Below are 14537 nucleotides of genomic sequence, written 5' to 3' on the forward strand. Positions count from 1 at the left end.
CTGACCAAGCCTGTGTATATGCCATTCATAGTTTACATAAGATTCTAGAGCTTGTGTGTGGCCAGGAAGCTCAGTGAATCCAGATGATATGGCCAGTGGCTGAATCCTGTGGGAAGTCACTTAGCTGCTCTCTAACCCACGGACATTCTGCCCGCTGAGCAAAGGCAACTTTGAGTGGAAGTGTGGACCATGACTCCTGTCAATACAACTTCAGTGAACAGAATCACTGTGACTCCTCAGATCAGAAGGACAGCTCACTCAACACTGTCCTGATGGCACGCCAGTCAATCTGCCCAGGACGCTCACAATTAAACTTTGATTTATCTAGTGCTTTGTATCTTTGTGTATGATAGAAATCCATTTATAATATGGAGGCACATTTTATTTATTTTGGTTTGTTCATTCAACGGTCAACAGGTAGTTCTTGAATGCCTATTATGTGCTAGAGATTGTTCTAGTCACAGTCAGGAACAAAAGAGATAAGGTTGTAAGATTCTTGTGTAGCTTGTCATAAATAAGAGCATACCATAAGAAAATCGATAAATAACATGGTAATTTCAGATAATCAGAAAAAGTAAGCAGGGTGATAGGACATAAAAGGTGACTAGTATTAGCTGCCTCAGATTATTTCCATCCCCCTCGTCCTTTACATTTGCTAGTGTACATGCTGGAAAGATACAATGCTTGTGTCTCCAACATCCCTTACTGCTGGCTGGACTCATATTTGTGACTTCAGGCAGAATACCCTGAGGAGGGCTTCCCTGCCCCCCAAAAATGCAGAGCAACATAAGAAAAGATTTTGATCCTTGAACTTTCCTTTCTCCTTGTCTGGGACACAGACATAATGCCCAGAGGTGCAGCAGCTGGCTTGCAACCTTGAAGTAATAACCACAAGGAAGGAAGTCAGGATGTTAAGGCTGGCAGAATAGAAAGTGAGAAAGAGCCTGCATCACTGATGGCATCATTGAGCCTTGCACAGCTTTGATCTAACTCCCCTGGATGTCTTAATATGTGACACAAAGATATATCGGCTTAGACCTGTGTTAGGTTTATCCTTATTTACAGCCAAACACTTTCCTGATTAATAGACATGAAGCTGCGGGTGAGAAGCTCATGGGAATTTCCAAGGTGCTCATGGAAATCTGCTCTGAGAAGATGACATTTAGTTGAGACCTGAATGATAAGAAGGAGCCAGTCATGTGAAGATCTGGGATAAAGAATTACAAGCAGAAGAAATAGCAAGTGCAAAGGCCCTGAGGCAGAAGTCTGCTGTGTCCAAGGAATAGAATCCAGTGGGCATGAAGCACCATGAACAGGGGAGATTGTGACCACACTGAAGGTTCGAGAGGCAGGCAGCACAAGCCCACCGAGAGTCTTGTAAGCCATGTCAAAAACTCTGGGTTTTATTTCAGTTCCAAGGAGAAATTTCAGATGGATTTGAAGTACATTTTGGAGGTAAAGCCTTCAACAGGACTTGTTGATGGATTGAAAGTAGGATAAGGGAAAATAAGGAATTAAGGGTGACTTAGATTGTTATCCTGAACAACGAATGGAGCCATTCCTTGACTAGGAAAGAATGTGAAAGGTCTGAATGGGGACAGACAAGGGAATACAGAACCAGGAATTGTGTTTTATGCTGAGTTAGAGATGCCCATTAGAGTTTCAAGTGGCAATGTCATATGGGAAGCTGGATACATAAATTGGGAACTTCAGGGAGAAGTCAGGGCTACAGACAGAAATTTGGAACCATCCACTTACAGATGGCATTTAAGTCATGACTCTGGGTGTGACTTCCTGGCCAGAGAATGTAGATAAAGAAGTTTAGGCCTGGGATACTTCAACGTTTAGATGTAGAATGGAGGTGATGGAGACAGCAAAGTGGATAAGAAGAAGTATCTAGGGAAGTGAAACCAAAGCCAAGAAGCTCAGAGAAAAGAAGTATTTTGAGAAGGAGAGTCATTAGCTCTGCTGAATGATGCTAAGAGGCTGGGGAAAATGAGACAGAGAAGAGGCTGGTGGATTTCGCTCATCAGATGTATTTGGTTATCCTGCTGAGAGCAGTTTCAGAAGAGGGGGTGGGGGCCGAAGCCTGATTTGAGTGGATTCAAGATAAAGTGGGTGATGAGAAAATGAAGTAGAGGCATCGCTTGAGTACAGAGTAGTTCTGATCTGAAGGGAAGCAAAAGAATGGGGCAGTGGCTGCAGTGGGGTTGGGTGAATGGAGGACCGGGGCAGAGTTTTTAGTTAGAAGGTAGATCCTAGAGCCCTTGTCTGCTCAGCAAGGTGAACTGTGCCGAGTGAGGCGGAGGGGTTGATACCTACTGAACTCCCACTACGTATCAGGCACTTTACAAATCCTGTTTAATCCTCTCAACAAACCCGTAAAGTTGGAGTTTTTCACCCTCTTTCTGAATGTGAGGGAGGCACTATAACATGTTGGTTGGCATTTCAGGTTTGAGTCCGACAGAACCTGAGCTCTGCTGTTTGTTGGCTGTGGGATCTTGACCCGTTACTTACCTCTCTGTGCCTCAGTTTTCTCATCTGAAAAATGTGGATTCAGAACAGTACTGACCTCAAATGACTGGTGTGAGGGTGAAAATGAAATGATCCACATAAAACGTGTGCACAAGGCCTCACACATAGTAAGGGCTCAATAAATATTAGTTCCTTTCAGAAATGAAAAGAGAGCCTCAGAGGTGAAGTATCTTTCATTATTGAAAAAATATATTGAGCTTCTACTGTTTGCTAAGCACCATGTGAGGCCAGGGAGTACAGCAATGAAGGAGGAGGAAGTGACCCTCTCCTCATAGAGCTTAGAGCCGACAGGGTTGATGACGATGACAATAATACAACCCACAATAGCTAACGTGTACTTACTACGTGCCGGGCCCTGAAGGCTTCATAGTGGTGAGTAACAGAAGCAGAATGTGTCTTGCTCCATCTTGCCTTTCTATTATGTCATCCTTCCCAGGGGTATCATTTTGCAAGAAGAATGAAACCCAACTCTAGTGAAATAACCCTGCGGTGTGAGGACGTGTTATTGAAAGGAAAACAGAGGTGATGACTAACCTTCCTTGCTTTCTCCACGATTTTCCAGAGAAACATGTTTTAGGAGTTGTTTTTCTCTGCATACTGCCTTGTTTCCCCTTCCCTGGTTTCTTCTCACATCATACAAATGTGACAGGCATCACGTTAGATTCTTTGGGGTGTCAATGATAAGTACTATGGGCTGAACTGTGACTCCATCCAAATTCATGAATTGAATTCTAACCCCCAGTACTTCAGGATGTGACTGTATTTGGAGACAGGGCCTTTAAAGAGGTAAAGTTAAAATGAGGTCATTAGGCTGGGCCCTAATACAATATGACTAGTGTCCTTATGAGAAGAAGAGATTAGGACACAGACACCTTCAGAAGGAAGACCACGTGAAGACACAGGGAGAAGACGGCTGTCTACAAGTCAACAAGAGAGGCCTCAGAAGATACCAATCCTTCTGACACCTGGATCTCAGACTTCCAGCCTCTAGAATTGTGAGAAAATAGATTTCTATTGGTTGAGTCACCCAGCCTGTGGTACTTTGTTACAGCAGCCTTAGCAAACTAATACAATAAGTAAAACACAGCGCTGGTGTGCACGACTTTGCAGCATAGTAGAGGAGATGGACAAGTTCATAACTAACTACCTGGCAGGTAGGGCAAGGCCGAACCACAGGAGAAGTGCTAAGGTTAGATCCTGGGCACCAAGGATAGAGAAGCCATTTCCAATGGCAGAGCAGACAGTCGGGGAAAGATCTAAGGAAGAAATAGATTATGAACCAAAACTAGAATGACTCACAAGGACTTCCTGGGTCGCAGATGGGAGACAAGGGCATTCTAGGGAGATGGCCCAGAGTGAATCATCTTTCTTTTATTATTAGGTCACTCTCTTTGTCCCCCTTGTGTATTATCCTTACCAGGGTCTATAACCAAATTATTACATTAATAAATATAAGTTTATTAAGGGGCAAAAGTATTACTGTCCCGATTTTCCAGGTGAGGAAGCTGAGGCACAGAAAGGTGAAGTAACTTGTCCAAGGTCACACAGCTAGTAAGTGGCAGAGCCAGATGCACACCCAGCAATCCTCCTCATTCACTGGTCTAATAACTGAGACCAGGTTTGAACAAGGAGCAAGGTGGGTGCAGACTGAGGCTCTGTAAGAGAGCACAGAGGAAAGTGGGGACTCTTCTTTCGAGACATGTGGGTGGAATCAGAAGGACAGAGTCAGACAGTAGCTTGAGAAGAAAGGAAAGGTGAAGGAAGTTGTTTTTATTTTTGAGAAGAGGAAAGATTAGAAACTGTAGGTAAAGGGGAGGGAGGAGAAAGGAGATAGTTGTCAAAGAAAGTTCCAGAAGGAGAGCAGAAGCCTGTGATAAAGCCTAAGCCTCCGCAGGGTTGGGGGTGGGGCGTTGAGGGTGGTAAGGACAGCCTTGGAAGGAAATAGGGGACACAGTTTCCTCTGAAATGAACGTGGAGAAGAGCTAAAGGGAAGAGATTAGAAGATGAAGATTCAACAGGAGTGATGGGCCCCTGGCCCTTGTGTTGTGTTTTGTTCTCTCTCCCTCTGTCTCTCTCTTTCTCCTTCCTTCCTTCCTCTTTCTTTGCTTCTTTCTTTTCTTTCCTTCCTTCCTTTCCTTCTTTCTTTTTTAAAAATTTCTTTTATTATATCTATATCTATCTATCTATCTATATATATTTTTTTTTCTGGGAAGTACCAGGCAAGGGGAAGGAGTGGGGTGGTAGACCTAAGGGGAGCTGTGAAGTTTGGGGACAGACACTGTGGGGTGTGGGAGAGACACTGAGGACAAGAAAAGGGCAGAACAGGAGTCAGCCCCCTACAGGCAGCGTGAATCTGTCCAGGTGGGCTCTGCAGCTGGGGTGCAGGGGTGGAGAAAGCGGGTGGTCAAGGGATCTCGGGGGGGGGTCAGTATGGGGCAACGTCAAGGGGATCAGAGAACTGAGAATGAGGAGAGAATCTAAGGGATAGAACAGGGGACGCAGCCTAGGGAAGTGAGGAGAGTAAGAAGGAAAGCACAGGACACAGGGAGAGTTTCTAGGACTAAAAAAATGTCCATTCCAGTATCCCCTGTCCATTACTCACTAGATATTTCCCTTTTATTTTTGTTATACAGATATTTAAAATTGAGACTTCTAAGCAAATGAAGCCCAGACAGGATTTTGTTCTGGTGCCACACTTAACGATCATGCTGGGAAGACAAAGTGTGTCACACTGATGGCACAAGGTGTGACAGGAGGGATGCACCATTTTTCACAAACATCAGAACTAATGTGGTCAATACAATCTCCTTGGAAGGCCGAATCTATTCCAGGGATGCTGCTGTTATCCACAGCATTTCTGACCTCCTCAGGGCACTGTCCATCATATCTTCTCACTTTTACCATCTCATCATTCTTCCCACATGGATTTGATTTTGGTGGCTTCGATTTTTTAGAAAGAACCAAAAATCATTTAAGCATTGTTCGATAAGTGAGGTAGTCAACCAAACTGAGTATCGTACTTTGGGTCAAAAACAAAGTGACAATTAAATAATGAGACCAAATCTCTTGGGTTGGGGCAGGGGCTGGGAAGGTAGGGGAGACTCATCAGCTAGCTTGAGGGCAAACACTGGAGGAATTCTAACATAGTTTTGAGAGTACAATGTAAACAAGAAGTGTGTTCTCCCAGGGTGAGTGTGAGAAAGGACAATCATTTAAATGAATTAACCAATGTATTTAACATCTAGTCTCCTTTCTCCAAAGTGACACCTGGCACTGACAACTTTCTGTACTGTACTGGAAAATTCCATGTCTGCAGCTAACAAATGCAACGTACAAATGCACTAGTAGTAACACACAAACGAAAATGTGTACAAGATGTCATCCATGAACCGAATGAAACATGATCTCAACTTAATGCACATTCTTCACAGAAAAATACACCTGACCAAGAAAAGAAATTTTTTAATTACCTCTTTACTATTGAGTTACAGGAGAAACAAAATTTTCTTTCTTGCATTTAACTCATTTTCACTCAAGATACTGTTTTACTAAGTTGCTTAATGTACGGGCTGGAGTGGTAATAAATGGCAGTAGGTAATAAAACTAAGATAAATTCTAAAAAATATTTCTTTTCTAAAAAGAAGCACCTCCTTAGCACAGTACAGAGTCCTGGTCAAGGAGTCAGGAATTCTGACAAATCCAGGATTTTGATCTTACCCTGTCAACAAGTCACTGTGAATTCCCAGGCAGGCCCCTCAAAGGCCCTCTTCAGCTCTGGACACATGCAATATTTTCCTACCTCTTTCTTATCTGCACTGCAAAAAATTCCCTTTTCTAAACTTTTAGGAGTAAATGAGCACTTTTAGCCCCTAATTACATGAAAGTATGTCATTTTTTTTCTACATAAATACCTTAAAAATTGATATACCTTAGTAATCCTTCATGTATTAAATCATGAGAAAAGATAAATTTGTTCACTGCTATAAAATAAATTCCCCTCCTAGTTATTTTGTCTATTTGCTCAATTCAAAATTTGAACAGTACAATCATTATGTATTTTTGGTATTCATATCACTTTAGTACTTCATAAATATGATTCATGACATTAACTGTGTTTATGGTGATGTTGTCTAATTACTATTGTTTGCATACTACACAACTCTTATCTTAAATTGTCAAAAGAGTAAAAGAAATATTGGAAAGTACACTGCACACTTCTGTCTGCAAAGTATAGCATACTATAAGCTGAATTTGATCTTTAAATATATGTAAGAGAGACTTTTTACTAAGTAAAGTATACAGGAAATTATTCCTACCTCAGTCAAGCCAACAAAATCCAGGAGAAACTCATAACTAACTCCATGCAATAAAAAGAAGATTATGAAGTTGTTTTATTTCAGACAGAAGGAAGACATTTTTTAAACATTTTAAAATTTAGAAGTCTTTTTTTCACATTAACCTGGATTAAATTTTTTTCTGTAAAAATAAGGGGAAACAACGGTGGTAAGGTTTCATTTAAATATGCAAAAGCAAAAAGATCATGGAATGGGGATTATAACATCTGTTTATATAATATTTGAGACAATAAATCATGTAAATCTTTGAGAAAAGCAATAAAAATGCATGATTTTGCAAGGTAGCTTTGGTCATTATTTTTAATATTTGGATTCTAAAGAGGGGTGCCCGTGACAGTGGCCATCCAGTATGTAAAGCTCCATAACACCAATCCCATAAAAGGCCACACTTCCGGGTTTCCCTGGTGGCGCAGTGGTTGAGAGTCCACCTGCCGATGCAGGGGACACGGGTTCGTGTCCCGGTTCGGAAAGATCCCACATACCACGGAGCAGCTGGGCCCGTGAGCCATGGCCGCCGGAGCCTGTGCTCTGCAACGGGAGAGGCCACAACAGTGAGAGGCCCGCGTACCGCAAAAAAAAAAAAAAAAAAAAAAAACGACCACATTTCCTGGTAGGGGCAAAGCTATTTAAGAAATATGTTTGTTGTAGAAGGGATCATGAAAACTGTCTTTTAGGAAATGATATCCAGCTTCAACCATAGTAGTTTCTAGGCACAAAAGCATTATTTTCTTTTTTCGCAATAATTCATTCTAAACCAAGAAGCCATCTGGGAAAAGGAAAAAAAAAAAAAAACCAAGAAAGTATATTGTTCTACTCAGATGGAGAATCATCAGTAAGGAAAATAGAGTTAACAGCATATTCATTTTTAATACTTCTTGGGTGGATTTCCCTGGATGGTCTGATTTCCCAGTATTTCCCCCAAATAAGTGTTTGTGTGCCGGGCATGCAGATCGGTGTACAACAGTACTTCTCAAAGGATGATTTCCTGGACCAGGAGCAGCAGGGAACTTGCTAGAAATGCAACTCCTCCCACCCCACACCAGACCTACTAAGTCAGAATCTCCAGTGTGGAGCCCAGGGACGCGTATGTTAACACACCCTGTGGAGGATTCTGATACACACTGAGGGTTGAGAACCACTGGTCTCCAGCACATGGCCTCCTGATTCTCACTCCATTCATTTTTCCTTCCTATTAATGCCCTTCCTTAAGCCCTAAGCACCTAACTATATCCCACTCCTCCTCAAGTCTGGCCCAGCTCTTTCTTTGAACTTTGACAATTCCCTTACTTGAAATAGCACTTACCATTTACATACCGCAATTAAACATTACCTATATCTGAAGTGATTTCCCCATACCATGCCTTATATTGTCCTCTAAATTATTTCTTATCTGTGTTTCTTTTATCACTTTAACTGAATTGAAACCTGCCTCTTTTATTTTTTTAACATCTTTATTGGAGTATAATTGCTTTACAATGGTGTGTGTTTCTGCTTTATAACAAAGTGAATCAGCTATACCTATACATATATCCCCATATCTCCTCCCTCTTGCGTCTCCCTCCCACCCTCCGTATCCCACCCCTCTAGGTGGTCACAAAGCAGTGAGCAGATCTCCCTGTGCTATGCGGCTGCTTCCCACTAGCTATTTTACATTTGGTAGTGTATATATGTCCATGCCACTCTCTCACTTCGTCCCAGCTTACCCTTCCCCTTCCCCGTGTCCTCAAGTCCATTCTCTACATCTGCGTCTTTATTCCTGTCCTGCCCCTAGAAACCTGCCTCTTGAAGGCAGGAACTTTGTCTTGTACAGTTGGCCCTCCGTACTCGTGGGACTTGCATCCGCAGGGTTTGCATTCGTGGATTCAACCAACCGCAGATACAGCGGAGGGTTGACTGTATTCATCGTCCTTCGCCATTTGATATAAGGGACTTGAGCATCCTCAGATTTGGGTACCTGCAAGGGCTCCTGGAACCGACCCCCGAGAATACTGAGGGGCAGCTGTATACTCTTTTACTTCCCACAGCATCTATCAGTGTTTAAGCCTTTGTTTGTTCTCCTAATATGCCCTTTTCTTCTTCCCACCAACTTCCAAGTTTCCAAATTCTTGCAATTTTTCAAGGTTCAACCCCAAACGCTTTTTCTATATATAGAAGTATTTTTCTTGAAAAAATCATAACTTTATCTTTTTAGTTTTCCACTTCACATTATAGTCATTTGTTCGTGTCTTCCCGGTCTCATCATTGAAGATGGAGATAATTGTCTAAACCAGACTTTTAAATAACAGGGGTGGGGAGGAATAATTTAGCATGCTTCAGGGTATGCATGTATAATTAGTTTATTTTCCCTCAATATTGAATGAACTCTGATTTTGGATAATCCTACTATTTACATAGGAAGTAACTCTCACATTTCAGAAAGATGCAGTATTTCTCCTAGACGCATTGCAGGTCTGGGACAGGGTCTGCGTGCTGGAGACAATTGTTGCAATTTGTGTGGTCTAATAAGTGGTCTCAGAAGATTAGACATGAAGTAACGGGAATCTGCAGGAAATCGAGCCATAAGGAAACCAGGGCGACTTGAAGTCACATGGGTGAGAAAGAAAAGAGCCTCACCCCAGGGTAAGGACCAGTAGCAGAAGGCTTAATTGTTACCATGTCGCGGTGTGAACCCACTGTGTTGCTGTCTGAGCTAATGGGAACCCGATGCAGCCAGCTTCCTGGACCCACCAGTCCTGACTTCAAACACGGCAGCCCATCCTGCAGGATCAGGCGGGCTAGAGTCCCAGGTTTATTTCCTCTCCAACAAAGGAGATCCCATCCCCACCCCCATCAGTTAAGATAGGCTGCTCGGGACCCTGGCAAGGGCTCTGGGACCAACCCTCCTGTTTTCCCCATTGAACGCTCAATTCTAACTCCCAGACCCCCGACCTTGAAAGTCTTCTGGACTTAGTAGCCCCCCAAGAGCCCCTGGATCTCTGTGCTTACAGACCCAGGAGTGAGAGAAAGCTCACAGGTCATTTGCTAGCAAGTCCCACTCAGCCAACTGGGAGTGCAAATAGGTGGACATAGGCATGCAGGGAAACCGGGTGCTGAGGATTCATCACTGATGGGGACGGGCAGTGAGAGGAAAGAGAGTTCATGGGGGCGCCCGAAAACTTCCAAGGCTGGTTCTCCTGTTTCTACCTACATCTATCACTTCTGTTTTGTCACCGGCTCCTGACAGGAAAATGCCAAAGTGGCAGGCAAAGAATCTCCTCCTGTTTATGTGACTAGAAAAGTGTTTACAGCCCCTGGTGTTTGGGGTCCGCCCCAAGCCCCAGGGCAAGCAAGCCCTATCCCAGGTCTCGAGTCTAAGGAGGAGGGGAGTGGTTCTGAAGCGTCAAGCTTCCTGGGCTCTTTTTTTTTCTGACTTCAAATCTCACAGGCAGCCTTAGTGTTTTTCCTTTGCCGAGATTTCTAAAGTTCCCTTTTTTATAGCGCTTATCGACATGTAAATTCCACACGAGGGTGAAAAGGTAGGTGTTTAAGATAGACTGCAACAGCTGGGGTAAACTGCCTCTTAAAAGGCTGTCTTAATGAAATGCATCTCTTTATATTTGGGGCATTTGTAAGCAGAATGGGAATGAAACTTGAGAAGATTATGTGATAACCAGGCTACATCCTGTCGAGAGAGAGTGTTTCTCTAATAACACAAAGATGAGCTTCTAGATAGCCTACCAGATAGCCGTCTTCCGGCCAGCATCTCCCATCATAAATCTTCATTCTGACTCAGGTTTTCTGTAGATTTTTGAGGATAGAGCTCATTTCCCTGGAGAGGCAGGACTAAGGAAAGATCTGGAATTCCTCCAGTTAAAAAAAGCCACCATTCTGCTTAATCAACATTTGTTCCATCAGAATCAATATCCTGCAGAGGGCGGTTCTCATTGTTTTAAAGTCTGTTTGCAGGTGATAGAGCAAAGATATGGTTCCTGATAAAGACTTGCTGAAAAGGAAAAGAAAATATTCCTCAAAATAGCCAAAAAAAAAAAAAAGTTCCCAAACTCTCCTTTTACAAATAAGCTTCCTTTTGTGAGATATTCTGCCTGGCTTTGCATTCTCAAGAAATGTCAGTAACCTGACAGTGAAACAACACCTCTCTTCCCAGGGTTATCTATCATTTCTCACTGAAAGGGCTCAGCCATTTACTAAGCATCTAAAAAGTCATGGGTCCCCTCTGAACCTTAGTTTCTTTATCTTTGATAATAGTTTCCTACCCTGCAGGTTTTAGATGAGGTAGTGGGTTTGAAATTACCTAACCCATGGCGGACACTCAATAATAACTTCCCTACTTCACTTGATTTATCCGCAGAATGGGTCAGCGGCGGGTGGGTTTTAGAATCTGAACTGGGTTCAAGTTTGGGCTACATTATTTTTCATGAGGTGGCCCTAGACAATTCCCCTCACCTAGTATCTCCCCTGAACTTCAGTCTCCTCATTTGTGAAAATAGAATAATGATACCTCTCCTCATTTTAGAAAGAGCTTAGGAGAGCCAAATAAACAAATATGAATCTTATAATAGACATTTGTATATTTGTAAACAGTAAAGCACATAAATCATGTTATAATCATTTATATTTTTCGTAATTGGATAAAATGCATCAAATACTATTGAAACCACAAATACACTTAGGAAGTCAAAGAAAAATGTTTATTTCATGGTCAAAAAATTATTGTTATCTTGTTCTAGTTTCGACTGTTTTTTGTGGTTTTTGTTTTTAAATTTTGGCTCTTTTTGATGAAGGCTTTTCTAGAGAAGCTGCACCAACTAAGATGTTCAAAACATGTACTCTTGTGCTACAAGGAGGAAGCCCAGAAAAGTAAGGTCTCTTGAAGTTCAAACTATATGGATACTCAAATAATTTCTAAAACCCCATTTGAGCAGAAGATTAATTGTTCATGGCACTCCTCTTTCTCTGTTTGGGCTTCCTTAGTTTCCTGAGAGGGATGATGGCACTCGGGATCCAGCGTAGGTGGAACAGCTGGAGATCCTCCTTGTCTCCCGATGTCTCAGCTTATCAGTGTTGACGGACAGAGCACATAAGGCCTTGCCTGCCTTGCTGACCAAACAGAAAACACAATTCTCTATTTCTACCGTGCTCTTTTCTTCTTGCAAAGGAAAGAGCCACTTCATTTAAGACACTGAAATATATAGGATGCAATCAATGCATTAATGTCACTAGACAAATTCCATTCCTGGACCTCGGGATAACCTAATTGTATTACCCAATCCTTGGCAGATCCAAAGTCTAATGCAGTCAACTTTTGATCATGATCAAAAGAAATAGCATGGGTTCTATGAAAATCATAGGCACACAGCACCCACCTTTTGATTTGTTGACTGGAAGAGGAGTAGGAAGCTTGAAGAATCTGTAAATTGAAGAATGCCCATATTAAATAAAGCAAATACATATGACACAAGTGGAACACACGCACGCCATTAATTAATAATTTTGGAAGAAGCTAATCTCTGTAAGTTTTGTCTTGGGGTTGACTATTTCACAGATTTCCAATTATATATATGATATGTGACAAGGTTTTAGTGAAATGCATTGCTCTTGTTAAATTAATTGAGAACATATGTCTGAATTCAGTGCTTCATAATAAGATTAATAGGTAAATATCAATGAATTAATTGTTTATTCCATAAATCTCTAGTGAGTACTTACTATGTACCAGTTGCTGTACTTGGTACTGAATATGCGTTGATGAATAAAACAGACATGGTCCCTACCCCCAGCGTTGACCTTCTGATATTAACACAGCATGAGCAACTTTGATCTAAGGAAGGAAAAACTGGTATAAGAAAACTACATCCGTACTCATGGTAACTTCCACTCTAACCTGGACCAATGGGTAGGAAAGAGTCTCCCTGGTCACTTGTCAAGGCAAACCTGAGTCCATCAGAGCAGCAGCCTGGCCTAGCCATTAAGACTACAGGCTCTGGAGTCAAACTCTGGGGTGAATCCTGGCTTCTCTCTAGCTGTGTGCTCTTGAGCAAGATACTTGAGCTCCCTGTGAATCTGTAAAATACAAGACATATTAATACCCACCTCATAGGGCTGTTGTAATGATGAACTAAGTCAAAAAAGAAAGCTGTTAGAACAACACAGGTGCTCAATAAATCTTAGCAAATCTTGTTCATATCTGATCTCGTCTCCCATCATGGCTCCATATACAACCCAGCATCCAGGCAGGATTACATCCATTCTCAACATCTGCCACAATTTCCCTTGCCTGCCCTCTCCCCCAACCTCTCCATGCTTTCACACATGACGTTCCATCAGCCTGGATAGCCTTACCATCTCTTTTGTTCCCAGCAAACTTTTCTTGTGCTCATTGAGACTCGGCTCAAGATGACTTCCTCTGGAAAAAAATCTTTACCCCTGACTGCCAATGGTCGGGTGCCCCTCTGCCCTGCTCAACTAAACTGTGCATAACTCTAACACTATAATGCACCTTGGACTCAGACTGCTTACTCTTACATTCCTTTCAGCCAGATGGGGACCTCTATGAGGCTACAGGAGAGGCTCAATCTATGTTTGTTGAGTGAACAAATGAATTAGTGAATAAATAGAAGAAAGGGAGGAAGGAAGGAAAGAAGGATGGCTCAACCCCTGGAACAACCTCATCATGATACATATTATAACCTGTGGAGCATGGAGTGCGATAAGCTTCTTAAGGAGCTCTGACCCTGATGATTATTGCTGTTGCTGAGTCCAAGTTGCAACTGCTCACTGCATGACAGGCCAATAAATCAAGAGACGAGGTGTTGGGGAGAGGAATAGTGACTTTATTCGGAAAGCCTGCGACGGAGAAGATGGTGGACTAGCGTCCCAAAGAACCATCTTACCTGAGTTAGAATTCAGGCTTCTTTTTTACTAAAAGGGGAGGGAATAAAGTCAAACATTTCCTGGTTCTGGTCAGCCTCTGGAGGAGATGTGTTAATTTCTTTCTTCCTTCACAGGTGGGCCTGGTCAGGATGTTTCCTGTGAGCTAAACAAAGCTTAACACTCATTACATGGGAGGCGGGGTTCCCAAAGTTGTGCCATTATGTATAATTTCAGTTTATAGGAAACATCCCTTTAGCAATTAACTTGTAATAGAATACAAAGTTTCTTCCCTGCTGCATTGCCTCCTCCAGTCTCTACAGTTCTATACTGGCCTAAAGACATAAGGGCAAGCAGAGAATGAGCTAAAAGCCAGAAGCAGCTAACTTTCCATATAACTTTACCTTCCGTGAACTCTGACCACACCAGAGACCTGCAAGCAGTCTTCAGATAGCATCTGGACCCTCTGTCTCTAAGTACAGGAATCCCTGCATTTCACAAGAAGGATGGTTATCCACAGTTTTAAGTGTATATTCAAGCCTGGAAAGGGCATAGTTCCCCTTGGTAGCACTTGCTTCAGGATACTTCTCAACAGAAATGACCTTTCTTAAGTTGCAATTCAAGCCCATGATTTCTGTCCTCAAAAACTGGTTCATTCTTTCAAGCTCTGATTCACCAACAGCATTACATTTGGATTAACTATTTGCACTCCCAACCAAAAAATGGGATGTTAATTCCCCAATACCAAAGACCCCTGACACATGAATATTTACCAAACAC

General features: G+C 42.3%; 1 long non-coding RNA gene across 1 annotated transcript; it reads right to left on the minus strand.

Moving 5' to 3' along the window:
- Nucleotides 1-11556: 11556 nt before the first annotated feature.
- On the minus strand, nt 11557-12317 carry LOC308629991. Its single transcript, XR_014017754.1, has 2 exons — nt 12254-12317; nt 11557-11983 (listed from the first exon to the last, which is right to left on the minus strand). It is a non-coding gene; the product is annotated as an uncharacterized lncRNA (long non-coding RNA).
- Nucleotides 12318-14537: the final 2220 nt, after the last annotated feature.

This window comes from Mesoplodon bidens (assembly GCF_964165515.1).
Source record: "Mesoplodon bidens genome assembly, chromosome: 16".
Taxonomy (NCBI): domain Eukaryota; kingdom Metazoa; phylum Chordata; class Mammalia; order Artiodactyla; family Ziphiidae; genus Mesoplodon; species Mesoplodon bidens.